General features: G+C 38.4%; 1 long non-coding RNA gene across 1 annotated transcript; it reads left to right on the forward strand.

The window, feature by feature from the left end:
* The first annotated feature begins 8,943 nt into the window (after positions 1 to 8,943).
* On the forward strand, positions 8,944 to 12,762 carry LOC124294116. Its single transcript, XR_006903976.1, has 2 exons — positions 8,944 to 9,156; positions 12,477 to 12,762. It is a non-coding gene; the product is annotated as an uncharacterized LOC124294116 (long non-coding RNA).
* Positions 12,763 to 14,764: the final 2,002 nt, after the last annotated feature.

A 14,764-nucleotide genomic window follows, 5' to 3' on the forward strand; every position in this document is an offset into this window, starting at 1 on the left:
CCCCCACCCCCACCCCCTTCGCTCAACGCACACATGGTACAGGCACATACATAACACCTATAATACATAGGTAGATATATCTCACATCATACGTGCCCGCTAATAAACTATTCGCGTTACATGCTCTATTGTTTATTCGTCGACTTGTTTGTTTGTTTGTTTGTTTTTAACCGATTAATTATATCATACGATAGAATTAACAAAGTACGTGAGAAAACGAGAAACGAGAACAGTTTTCGATACGCGCGATCGGTTGGAATTAGATACGACGGCGTGAGAAAAAAAGAAAAAAAGGTTCCTATTTTGGAAACCGTACACAGAGGTTTACTATATTATAGCCAAGTTTAAGGGAGGAATCGGCGGGGGGAGGTTGCAGAGCTGCATAGCATTTAATTTGATAGAGTTGAAATTGATACCGATTACGTACCTACTTTTTTTTGTTAGGGTGAAGACAACCGATGTATTGTAACCTAAGTATTCTATGAGCACGTATACGTATATTGTATAGGTATAATAGTCTAAAGACTCGCGAGTCGACGTCACAACTTTTCCCTCCTAATTCTCCTCCTGCTTCAGCTTATAGGTGTATATATATATATATATATACAATAGTATATACTCAATCTTCTTTGAGTTCTTCTTCACACGGATTTTTCCTCAAGTATTCAACCGTTTTTCGGAATATAACTCAGCGTGGATTTTTGTCACGTTTATACGGAGGTTAGGTAGAACTACCTTTGGGATCATATTTCTTATACTATTACGTATACGGTATACACGATATGTGTATACGAGGGTTATAATGATCTAGCTGCGGGCTTAGATTCTATTTTATCATCCGTCGAATCACTGGAATATCTATCGTGGAGGAAATGATACATACTTGTAATAAAAATTCACATACGGTATAGCAGAAGTTGAATTTACAGTCGCAGTATGAGACTCAGTTTAATACTGCATTGAATATTGTACTGTAGTCGTTGTAGGAATCTTCTTGCAGAATCGGAATAATCGTCTTATTGACTATACCGTATATACGTACGAATTTCTATTGCACCCTTTTCTCCGTGTACAATGATGCAAGCATGTTATACGCATGTTCCAGGGTGGCCACAACTTTTTGGGAATAAAATTCCATGAGATTTCCATTTTTCCAGTACTAGTAAGTTACTAGAACCTAAATCGTTCAGCTTAATAACTCTACGTTCGTTTCAAATTCATTTCGAATTGAAGAAAAATGTAACGTACAAAAAAGTCATTTCAAGCCAATTTGTTTTCTCGACGAAAAATGTAGACTTGTTACCTCAAAAAATCATTTCAGATTCCCATGACTGAAAACAGATACTTGCCATGACCAATCAACAAATCCCCTGACAATTCCAGGTTTTCGATGACCCCTTTTAAATACCCTGACATTTCCAGCTATTTTCCGGGTTTTCCAGGTGTGTGGCCACCCTGTATTATACACTCGATGTATACAATGTTTACATCCTACGTATACGTATTGTTATACAACGCATTACACAACCGTATATTATGCAACGCGTATTGTTGTCAATTTTTATTCGCGATGCAAGAAAAGAAAAGGAAAGAGGAAAGCAGCAGTTGCAGTGCCGGAAAAAGAAAAGGGCGTTACTCGACAAAAAGGGAACACAACTAATAGGGTCTTCCCACCGTAACAATCCTTCCTTCCAACCCACCCCTGTAATAAATCCCAAGACTCGGTAGGTATATAACCGTGATAACGAGATTGTGCGTCCGGCGTTAGCTGTTCAAATGCGCATACCTTATTCCTATCCAAGTTTTCTTCTTCTTTTTTTTTTGTTTTTTTTTTTTGCCAAAATTTCGTTGGCCGCAAATCTTCAATTTCGAAAGCAAAAGCGTTATTTTTATATACACAAGCAACCTGTACACCCTTGAATCGAAAATTGCCGTTGCATTATACCTACTCGTATCCATCTACGTTACGCAATACACGTAGGTACATAGATATATTTTTCGCAGCTTTGACCGGATTACATATTATATACATATGTAGCTATGTATATAAGTATACCTGTATAATACTTGTTGTATATTTATATTAACAATCCTAATTCATACAAAGTATACACGATACGATATCCACACACACGTGCGTACAGCATATAGGTATACATAGATACACGTGTGATGCGGATTGACACTTTACTCCGTGGCACCCCCTCCTCCTCTCGCTCACTCTCTCTCTCTCTTTCTCCTTCGCATCCCTCGCTCATATTTAATCCAAGTTTACCCTTGTTTGTCGAGTTTTGGGTTACAGGTCGCCTAATGGATTATCCTTATATCTCATGGTGGGCCGTTCGTCCGCGCAGGCGCGTTATTTATACACATTATATATAAATATACCATCTGTATGTATACATGCAGTAATACCGATGCATGTATACAACGCAGTATTGCACAATGTATTAATATATATATATAACTGTAGTTATGTAACGTTATTAATATTGTACATGCACGGAAGACGACCGATTTGAATCAAATTGTGGTGTTCACCACCACCTTACATAATATTATATATCCTGAAGTTACATGACAATATGTAATCGCAGAATGCAGCAATTTCACTTATTGTTAGTTTCCTGCATGCATCCTTTACTGTACGTACGATATACATATGCGTATAGTTATTGCATATAGGCATAATATATGTGCCAAAGTGCACGTTTCGCTTCTTCGCATTTCTTATATGTAAGAAGGCGTATATGATACACATCCATACATGCATACATACATATATACATATATATACAGGGTGTCCCTAAATTGCCTCCCACGGACTAGCCAGCATGATACCTCGTTAAAATCCAACCGAGAATTTCTTTTCCGGAAGCTCGTCCGACGCATAGTTTTTGAATTATAAGCGACAGCGCTAGGCCAATCAGAGTGCACCATTTCATCTAGATTTGCCGCCACGGAAATTGCTGTTTTGTTCGTCTGGGTGAATTATTATTATTCGTTTACGAATTAAATATCGGCACCTCCCCTCTCTCGCTGCTGTATCCCTTATTCTTGAGGATGCGCTTCTGTTTACACACACAAGTGTGCGCCCATGGATGTGCGGCCGGCAGCGTGTGCCGCGGCAACAATACCGAGGTCAGTGCCCGAAAAGGGGTACAGCAGCGAGAGAGGGGAGGTGCCGATATTTAATTCGTAAACAAATAATAATAATTCACCTAGACGAACAAAACAGCAATTTCCGTGGCGGCAAATCTAGATGAAATGGTGCACTCTGATTGGCCTAGCGCTGTCGCTTATAATTCAAAAACTATGCGTCGGACGAGCTTCCGGAAAAGAAATTCTCGGTTGGATTTTAACGAGGTATCATGCTGGCTAGTCCGTGGGAGGCAATTTAGGGACACCCTGTATATACTGGGTTTAGATGTATTGTAAGAATAGCGGACGCATTGCGTCCGGGGGTTCATATTTACTCAACTTATTAGAAGATTTCCACCCCTGCAGCTAGTATTATGTTATACACATGCGTGCGCGTATATATACCATCATAACGTATACTATCTACACGTATACATAGTTATGTATACCTAAGAGATTTTTATCCACAGACTGACTCACTAACTGCCTATGCACTTTCATGCTCTTGTTACCTCAATGTGTAGTCTTCTTTTGTCCCATATATACGTATACTCCTATGTATTATTATCATTATTTTGCTTCTGAATTTTCTCTTACACCAGCATTCGCAGATCGTTTCATCTACAGCGACGCGAAAAATTGACATTAACCCTTCGAGTCATGGTGGTAAGTATTTTTACCACCTATTTTATATCCATTATTTGCATATTCAGAAGACTTTTCATCATATTTCATTGCAGTTTTTTTCTATTTCTGATGGAATACCAATAGGTTTTCAATACGTGAAGAGTAATTATTGCGACGCAATGGAACCTGTGATTGTTAGAAACAAATCGATTGATTAAAATCGTTAAAATTGAAGGAATAATTCATTTCTCTCTCTTTTTGCATAGACTGTAAGTTTTTGGAGTCGCTGATTACGAATCTGAAATCGGATTTTGAAAATTGAGCATGGCAAATTTAATTAGCGACTTCGAAAACCCTTACGTCGAATTTTTTTAACCGGATTTTATCAAGTTCGAAATTTTCGTCCACCACATTGGATCCTACATGTTGAATCTATAAAATTTGATTTCAGATTCAAAAACCATGACATACTATCTTGTTATAAAACTTGACTCAGCACAATAATGTACGACTCAAAGGGTTAACGTTATTATATTAATTTTGGATACGGAAACGAGAAAAAAAATAAATACACATGTCAGGAATATTAGAGACTGCACTAAGGGAAATTTTTAGTTTCGGTTACCGCTCAGTCTTTAATTATTTTAATTTTTTACCAAAATAGAAAAATATAGTTCTAGGTAGAAAATGAAAATTAGATTTCTAGCTGTTACCAGAAAGTCCAGTATCCGTTACTACTCTTTCTCATTGCGGTCACTGTTACTATATTTTCTTGCAACTGTTGCGAAAATTTAATGCTTGTGCAACAATAAATTGATTTTAAAGCCTTATTCAACTAAAAAAGTAGAGTAAACCGAAAAAACTGATATTGCGTTGAAATAACCAAAAAAAGATCGACAATTGCGCAAAATGGTTAGGCGGAGCTCGTTTTTCGTAATTCCAACAATATTCAAATAGTTTTTTTAACGATACCTGTTTTACTGAATTTTTCTAGTTACTGTAACAAATGAAATTTTTCTCAGTGTAGGTAAACACGGTATAGGTGGGTATACCTTATCAATACATCGTGTCTGGAAACGGAGCCATAGATTAAGTATATATAATACCATCTACATATAAATATAACATGTTATGAAAATGATGATGGCTTTTACCGTGATAAGCATTACGAGCACAATTTTCCTATCCCACACGTATTTCATTTCATATATATTTAATCACTATTCTTCATTTATCTACACATAAGTACCTATACGTGCACTGATTTGGCCGTATATAAAATGGTATCGCATACTTATTGTTAGTTGTTAGGCTTATAACTTGATATATTTATAATATTAATGGGATAACGAGGAAGACTCCTACTGTAATCGCTGTATGTAACGAGTTTGCTTGTTTGTCCCTCGTCTATAACTAAATACGAGAAATATCCCGCCTGCATTCATAATACAACCGCCGCCGTGAAAATTGCCGAATAATTTCAAATTAGATCGTGCTCGTCATGCTTGCCCCATAATTTTTGCATGGTAACGAACCTTTCCGTTACGCTTATTTATACGTGTAGAATTATACGTAATCGTATGTATCGAAATATACAATACCGCACAAAGAAGAAAGGACTTGAAAAAAAATTTAAAAAAATTTGTAGGGGACGTTGTAGAAATAAAAATAATAATAATAACAACAACAAGACAACGTCGCTGTGTATTATTCTATACTTCGTTGAACGCGTCGTCGCGAATTATTTTCTTTCCTTCCTTTTTTCATTTTCTTTGAACGCGTTTCTCCAACAACTACTCGTGTGTCATAATTTGTATAAAAACCATATAATCGTATTTTCGTTTTTCAAACTCAATATCACGCGTTAACCCTTTGAGTCACGCGTTATTGTGCTGAGTCAACTTTTGTAAAGAGATAGTATTATATGGGTTTTGGGGTCGCTGATTACGAATCTGAAATCAGATTTTGAAAATTCAACACGGTGAACCCAATCAACGATACAACAATTTACATTATGCTGCAATGATTACTCTCGAGTACCTATTGAAAATCTGTTAGGATATTATCAGAAATAGTAAAAAACCGCTAAGTAATATGTTGAAAAATTCTCTAAATATATATAAAAAAAAAAAATGGATATACGATAGGTGTTAAAAAAACGATCCTTACCGTAATATTCTCAATAAATACAGAACGACAGAGAAAGTGACAAGGAAAGTGGGAAAAAAAAACCGCACAAAAACGACAAGGACAACGGAAAATAAATAAATCAGGGCAAAAAAGAGGAGAAGCAAAAAAAAGCCTGCAGGACTGATGTCTCCCATAATTGCTAATTTTCACCGTACATAAGTGAATGATTTCTGATTTCGAGCACGAACCGCATAGTGAAAATATTGAAGGTAGTGTGCTTATGATGTTTTGGGTATACGAATTGCCTCAGTCGTCTCATCTCATCTCATCTCATCTCATTTCATTTAATTTCATCTCGTTTCATCTCGTCTGATTGTCAGGGCGGCTGGACAATTAGCATCGCGCGTGCAGAAACAATTAGGTCTAATGCATCGGACTGCAAAGCCACAACAAGACGACGCCTGCTGCATTTCTCCACCGCCATGGCGGTCATGCTTGATACAAATCGCTCTGAACGCCCTTTCGTTACATTAGAAAGAGTCGAAACTACTCGATTCTGGGTGCTGCTGCTCTGCTGGTGCAATGGGATAATTCGATTGACGCGCAGGAGACTTAATGTTGTACCTTACATGTATACGTACGAATACCCTTTTTTCGTGATTGATTTATAGATTAATGGTTACAGCCGCGTATGCATACAACTCATAGTTACAGCGATTAAAATTGTATTTTTTCTCATAATACCTAAATAGTCTTTTAATTATATAACGTGTTGATTTTAATTTCTCTCGCACTATATTTTCGTCTTTCGTATCGATAAAAAATAAAACAACAACTACGGACAATTATGTAACGTGTTAACACACTTATTCAGTAATTGAACGGCGGTAATTTATTTCTGCAGTTATTTTGCTGAATCGACGGTACATTGTGACGCGTATGACATTACACATAACTATAATGTATGTTTTGAATATCTCGTTAATTGTTCCGACATCTCTTCTCTCTCCCTCCTTTTCTTTTCTTGGTTTTCGAATACGTGTGTCTTTTATTTTCTTCTCTCATTGTCAGTTCTTGAACAAGCCACCGCAGCGTCAGCTAGATCTCTGAATTTACATTACGACGAAAAACCTTTTTTACGATACGCACATATATATATATATATATACATACATATACACATTCATATGTTATACCTTGAACTAAATGCCTGCCTAATGACGAATCCATGATGCATGTCCGTGACGAACGAATTGCGTCATAATTATGACCGATCAATTCATTGAATGAAAGTGTAAAAAAATGTTCAACGTGAAGTTACATTCTATAGTATGTATCGGTTATGGATTGAATGATGGTAATCAATTACGTTATTATTATAGAGAAACAAAATATGACCACTTAGCAAATTTGTTTTTATTTTAGAATCGGAATTATAGACTGGAAGTGATAAAAATCATCGAAAAAATGTAATCGGAAATGGCGGTGTATAATTTCTAGAACAAGCGCAGAAAAATTATGTAGTCGTAAATTACAATTCTCCGTGACAAATTATACATACGAGTATACGTGTAATATGTTATAAAAATAATTTCATCGAGGATTCCCAGACTTATATAAAAATATAAACTTTATTATTATTATTATACGTAACGTGAGGTTTCGTTTCCGCTGCAAGTAAATAATTATAAACCGCTCACGAGATAATTTTTTTTTTTTTTTTTCAAACAAATTGTCGTTCACAACGAGGGCGGATCAATTTCTTGAATATTTTCGATCCTAATATAATTTACATCCACACAAATTGGCGAGGAATAAAGACGAAGAAGAAGAAGTGGGGGTGGTTAAAGTGTGATTAAAACGCTGAATATAGACCTTCCTTCCTTCCTAATTTTACTACATACGTCTTCTTCCCTGCTCATCAGCAGTTCTTCTTCTTCTTCTTCTTTCTCCCACCTGGACCCGGCAGTTTCTTCAGAATATGATTTTCCCAGCCTATTTCCGAGCCTCAACGACGACGACGACGACGCTTCGCGACCTCTCTATTTATAAAAACTTGTGCCGGAACTTACTAATACTAATTTCTGTCCCCTCCCATGTTGTAATACATATATACATGTGTCAAATGTTGGGAGATCTGACTTCGGTACAACGAGTGAAACATATGACAAGAAACAACGAAAAAAAAAAAATCCGAGTATATAAAAATCAGCGAAGGAGTAAAAGTTTATTCACAAATCGGTGATTATGTTTTCTCTATACATTCTGCTGTCGAGTTACTTTCCCGCTAGTCCATTGATCCGTAACGTTACAATCGACACGTGGGACAGCCGTAAAGTATGTATACGTAGAAGAATTTGATCAATCAATTAGTCGATTTATAGACGTGTGACCAGAAATAAGGCAGGCAAAGAGAAGCTTGCAAGGCGAAGCCAAAAGGCAGCTGTGTTTATGCGTGAACCTCAAACGCAGCCCACGTCCAGCAACCAAGGCAAGGCAAGAGGATAGAAGAACGCGTTATGTGTGCGCTTGTGGATAGACGTAAAATACACACAAGCAGCTCGAGAATATCGATGATAACATTCTGTACAAGACTAGAACACTGCCTGCTGATCTCTGGGGAACAAAACGTATCGAGTTATTTGAAGCGAAAGAATCAGACGTTCCCAGTTCCCTATCATAGTTAGACTGGTATTGTTGCTATCTTGCAATTAGTATTATCGGCTATGCGGAAAATATTCATGCACACGTTATCGTCGATGATATGAAAACGAATGAATCGAAATTTGTCAGACGAGAGGAAAGAAATTGATCTTAGACGTGTGTGTAAACAAACGGTCGGCCTAATTGCGTTGATACAAGTAAAAGAGACGGGATGGAATAATTGGCGTTATTCCTAACCTGTCAATTGTTTCTCAACCTCCTCTTTGACTCTAATTCTGAATCATGTCTATTTCGAGTGATGAATATATATGTACCTTGTACGCTACTACAGAGAGAAGCGAATGAATGATACACGCGTGAGAGTCGCGGTGTTTATCCGTACGGTCAAAATAGGCGAACGTCAGTCACAGTAATATCATCGAGCTTCGCGATTCGCCGGGGGTGTAGAATTTCTCCCCTTTTTAGTGCCACTCGTCAGGGAGCTGAGCGAGAGGGATGAGAATCGCAGCAGCAAAAGTAAAAGTAACGCGATTGTGTAAATACGAAAACCCAAGTTGAGTAGCGAGCAGGGAACGCGGCAACATCGCTTTCCAGGTACTAACACGGTCAGCGGGACCGCAAGACTGAGTGTGTGAGAAAGAGAGAGACAGAGTGAGAGAACGGGAGTAGAGACGGAAAAACGCCCATCGTAGTAGGACATCTCCATAAATCGCATGGTTTAGGGAAATGACAATAATGAGAGAAGTGAGGAATGGATACAAAAGGAGTGAGGCAGAGAGACAGAGAGAGAGAGAGAGAGAAATGTAGATACTACAATAGGCAAAAATAAAATCAATAAACTTTCGAAGTTTCTTTAGATCGTCGGAAGTATTCATCGCGTTGTAAAAATTGTCTGGCTACGTACCGTGCGTAGATTATCCTGCACATAGGTGGTCAAAACAACAACCCCCGATCCTCGTTGGCAATACTAGTCTCTCCGCCCCGTGTCTTAAATAAATCAATTGTCACACCGCCACTCTTAGCCTCTCTTCGGCGGATCGAGAACCAACCACCCGAACTACACCAGCGCCAAATCAGAGTCAGCGACTCAAGTCCGCATTCCGCGTTCCGGTTGTCGAAACGACGGAATTTCGTCAAGGATTTGATTTCCGAATTCTTGAATAAGTGACGATCGTCGGTTCGTTCCTGTTACTGTAGTTGCTTTCTCACACAATCTTTGGACAGATTTTTTCGTCCTGTCGAACGGTTTGTAATTCAGTCGGATTTTTTCGGAGTCATCGCAACACTGTCAAGTTGTCGATAATTTCCAGCACCTCGTAACTCGCGGTTCAATTCCGACGGACCGCTGTTCGAATCTTAACAAAACAACACACGATCGCACCGACTCGATCGACTTTCGTATGTTTAACGACGAGGTGGATTATTTCAGGTTGTTTTTCACACGGTTAATACGATCGTCGATCTTTTGACCCCGTTCTCTCTCTTGTTCCAGATTCTTCTTCGATCTGTAAACTTGTTGATTCGGTATCGAAAACGGTGTTCGAATCGTCGGAACGATTAGATCGCGCGCTCGTGTACAACAAGAGATGAAACAAAACGAACGAAAGAGAGAGAGAAAGGGAAGGTCGAGAACTCGACGTATGTACGTTTCGTCGAGTTTCGGAATCTTTACCGTATAAGGAAGCGCGCGCGTTAAATGATCGCCAAAAATGCGAACGGCGTTTACCTTGCGTCTCGTGTAAAAAAATCGCTCGCTCTTCAACAGTTTATCCGTTATTTACTTCTTTTTTCAAGATTCGATGGCCAATCGTCACGCGTCGAACTTTGAATTTAAACACACTTGGCTTCACTCTCGCCGCGGTTTTTCATTTGCACGTTCTAGCGAGACGGGGATAAATAGAAGAGAAGACTGAATAATGTACGAAGATTTGATATTGTTAACCGGAAGGCACGCTTTGCGCGTGACTCGCACGTCGTACACAATAATGCACGATACAAATTAACCAACCAACTAAAGAAATTATAAGTATACGAGTTCGGTCAGTCGTCGTTTTGCGGTCGATGGCTGATTCAGCCTCCTGACATTGATATCGCATCGTTTCATGCGATACAATATACCCTTATATGGCGAACGGGAGGAAAAGCCATAGAAAGGAGAAACGAACTGCGCAGAATGTGCATATACATAGAGATGTACACAAACATTTCCAACATACAGCTTCCTCCCTGACTAGATAATGTTCATCCGTATCCTGTTATGACTCTGAATATTCAGTTAGAATATGAGACATAGAGAGAGAGAGAGAGAGAGAGAGAAAGAGAGACGGAGAGAGAGATGTTGACGTGTAAAAACTCGGCAATTAAATATGCGTGTAAATTTTTACGTCATTCTTTTGTTTTGATATTACATCAACGGAGAATTTTTCCCCGTATAAGCCGTTGTGCGAAGAAATGCATATAATAACATCGTAATAACAACGTCGCAAGGAATTTGCAATGGAAATAAATAATTTCAAACTATAAAGAAAAATAATAAGTTATTAAGTAACGGGAAGCCCGTATCTGCTGAAATCTCTGATCGGCTTGCGAAACAGTTTCACTCACATATTATACCGTAAGGCATGTGATACATGCGTTGGGCTGCAAGCCGAGATACGAAATGCGGAGAGACTGGGTTTGTTTGTTTGCATAACGTACAACCAGATTCTGTGGGCGCAGTTGATCGGTTTACTAAAAAGGGGCATGCGAAGCCCACACTCGATGTTATACCTGCATGGTGTGGAAACCGACGAATTAACACGCTATTAAACGATGCTGCTGCCGCTGCTTTCGCATCGTCGAAATTAGAGGAAAAAAGTCAAGATTCGTGATGGAAAACAGATGAAAATAGATTTTAAATTTACCTATAGAAAAATCTGAAATTTGAAACCAATTGTGAGTTATTTACCCCCAAGGAGAGTCAAAAACAAACAACAACCTTGACCGTATTTGCTTGTATCTTTTTTTTCTGTGGAGAACTGAATCTAAAATTAATTCTCTGATCCGAAAAAAAATGGATTTTCAAACTTTCGATCAGGTCGAAGCGATTGGGGTTAAGTAAAAAAAAAATAGAAAAAAAACAGATCGCAATGAATTAAGGGGATAAAAACTACACATGGGAAGTTGAATTGAAAAACGAAACAAGTTTGAAGATTTCAGATGAATTTTCTCTTCCACGCCTGCATCGTGCAGGTACATACATTACCGACGATTCGTTTCCAACCTAATCCTGAAGGCGGACACACCCATGATATGCGTGCGTATAATAATAACTAACGAGATGTATTAAATATAAATACGAGCAATGTAACGTTAAATTATCATGCAAATGCGGAAAAAAGACGTGACAGCTGCGCAATTTCCTTTAATATTCTTTTATCTTCGATAATCGTTTCAAACCCACCACGGAAGTGGTGAAAATAATACGTGAAATGTGTGATTACATTTATATACACACACATGCATATAACACATATCACGTCACAGACCGCAAGTTCTCAATTTATCACGCGAAGAACTTCGACGCTTATCTATTATATGATATATGTACGATAGAGGAACGTTTTTCCATCGAAGATTGAAGGAAAAAATAATCGAATTTTCTGGATATTCCATACTCTGTTTTAATTTTAATTCTCCAAACTGATGCCGCTTATTTTGTTTCCATCTTCAAAATGAACAACTCTCGTATAGTTTCACATCGAACGATTGCAGGCCGCGACAGTTTTCCCGAGTCCTTTTCACAACCAACATGTGCTGCCACCCATCGACGGTACGGCGAATGACGAAAAAGCCCGGGTGGCGAAAGATTCGAACTAATGATATAAATTGAGATATTCAATAATCAAATATATTATACGCGACTTTTCTTACAGGGTAATGGAAGATTTTTTAAACGTGCAAGAAGAAGAGAAAATCGTCGTAGAGATTCAATTTTGCTGTATTGATTAACTTTTCAATGAAAATTTGATCATTTTCTCTCGTCTGTAATAATTGTGCATACCGTTGGAATGGCAAACATTGTCACTTTACACTCAAGCTTATTGGCGCCAAAGAGAAGAAGGTATAACTCCATATTGTATCACCAGTATTATTACTCCCGCCTTCTCTTCTATCCGCTCAATTATCTGTACACGTCAAACAATAAACAGCATTCATAACTAGAATTAATCCATTGATTTCTAATTGTTAATAAGCGATCCACCTAAATCCAACACAGACTGCGTAATACCCTTCCATTCCAGCTAACTTATTCTTTGTCCGAAACAAAATGCGAATTCGATTCTATACGAATTATGTGACAGTGACTGGCGATGAAGCCGACGTGAGAGATTGAGAGTCATTGTCATATAATTCTTATAGAATCGAACTCGCGTTTTGTTTCTCACCGAACACACGATAGCCGGAGAGGGAAGGCATTAATGAATATTAGTGTACGATGTGTTTCCATATAAATAGACAAAAAAGCTGAACGGTTCCTCTGATATATCACTTCCGATTCGTTCGCCTACGAAATCGGTTTGGACTTTCGGGGCATTGACAAGGGGAAGATTCTAAGAAGAGTGTAAGAGTCTGGAATAGCGGGAGGCTTTTTGAACCACGTCTCCACTCGGAGTGCACCAGAGAATGAGTTGCGCGATTTTCCAGATAACCAAACAATAGATTGTCCGTAAAATTGGGAGACACATGCCCATGATCGCAAGACGGATAAGTCCCATGCATAAACGATTATTAGCGATTATAATTAAACGATTCAATGTAAAAATCATTCTTTGGTAAAGGTTCAAAGTTTCTCTGTTCCTTTTAGGGTTCCATACCTCAAAAAGAACAAACGGAACCCTAATAAGATCACTTTTTTGTTGTCTATCCATCTGTCAAGACCTTCTTCCTCAGGAACTGGTAGAGGTATCAAGATGAAATTAATATCAAATACTAAGATCTACGGTCCCTTGGAGGTGTAAAAAATTCAAGCTTCTAAGTCAATGCGATCGAAAGATACGGCCATTTGTGTCACATATTTTGATACTCGCAAATTTACTCATCAGAACCTATAGGGTACACTTCCCGTTCACCTGGAATCATGTTTGGAGAAAAGAAAAGGATTCAAAGCACAAGTAAAAGAAGAAGTACAAAAATAGTTAATTTATACTTATATCAAATTAAAAAAATAATGAAGTTTGTACGAAACCCTCAGGGTGCGAGTTCTACTCGCACTTGTCCAGTTTTTTCTTGTGCTTCTTTTGCCTAACGAACAAAGAGGATAGCTGAGAAACATATCGGAATGAAGCGATTCAAATGCATAGGTAACGTATAAAAAAAAGCAGGAGCTGAGTTAATGAAGCGAGAACTATCTACGTAAGGCCAATCCATCGCATGCGAATCAAAAGGACGAGGCATCAACGTGCTGGAAATTGGCAAAGTATTGCCGGTTCACGATCAGTGTCTGCAGACTTGTATAACTGGTTGTTTTATGTGTCGCCAGTTAGGTGTTAGCAATTTGGTCACCATTGTTCCGCAACTACAATTTATTCCCATAGAGATATTTATATACAATCTCTATGTTTATTCCCGGCCGCGGCAAGGACACGGCAGTTACTTGGCATCTGGTAAAGATTGCAGTATCTTAATAAAACGCGTTACATTACATATTATGCGAGAGAATAAGCAGAAGAAGAAGAAGAAGATCGAGCAGAAAAGCCAAAGATCCGCTGTTCCTCGAATAAAAGTGGAGCCGAGGAGTCGCGAAAAAGAAACGAGAGATAAAACTATATGACAAGGGAAATCGGGAAGGAGGAGTGAGAGAGATCAGAGAAGTTTGGCCGGGAAACGTAGACGAGCTGGCGCATCGCCACTCATCCTCTCCTCTCCTCTCCTCTTATTACTTCTTTTTGCCGAGCTACTGCCACTGCTGCTAGTTTATATTTATTACCAAACTAGGGAGAAACGGAGATACATACATATATAAACACACACACACTATATATATAATGTACAAAAGCGATGCGACCCAATGCTCTCATCTTGCTCTGCGATTCCATCTTCCGATGGTGTGTCCTTTTGGTATGTATTATATGTGTATGTGTGCACTTGTATGTATACATGGGTATTATACATGTCCGTCGCAATTTACTGAGCGCTCTGGCAATCGATCTCTATCTTTATT

Source organism: Neodiprion lecontei, chromosome 4 (assembly GCF_021901455.1).
Source record: "Neodiprion lecontei isolate iyNeoLeco1 chromosome 4, iyNeoLeco1.1, whole genome shotgun sequence".
Classification (NCBI taxonomy): Eukaryota; Metazoa; Arthropoda; class Insecta; order Hymenoptera; family Diprionidae; genus Neodiprion; species Neodiprion lecontei.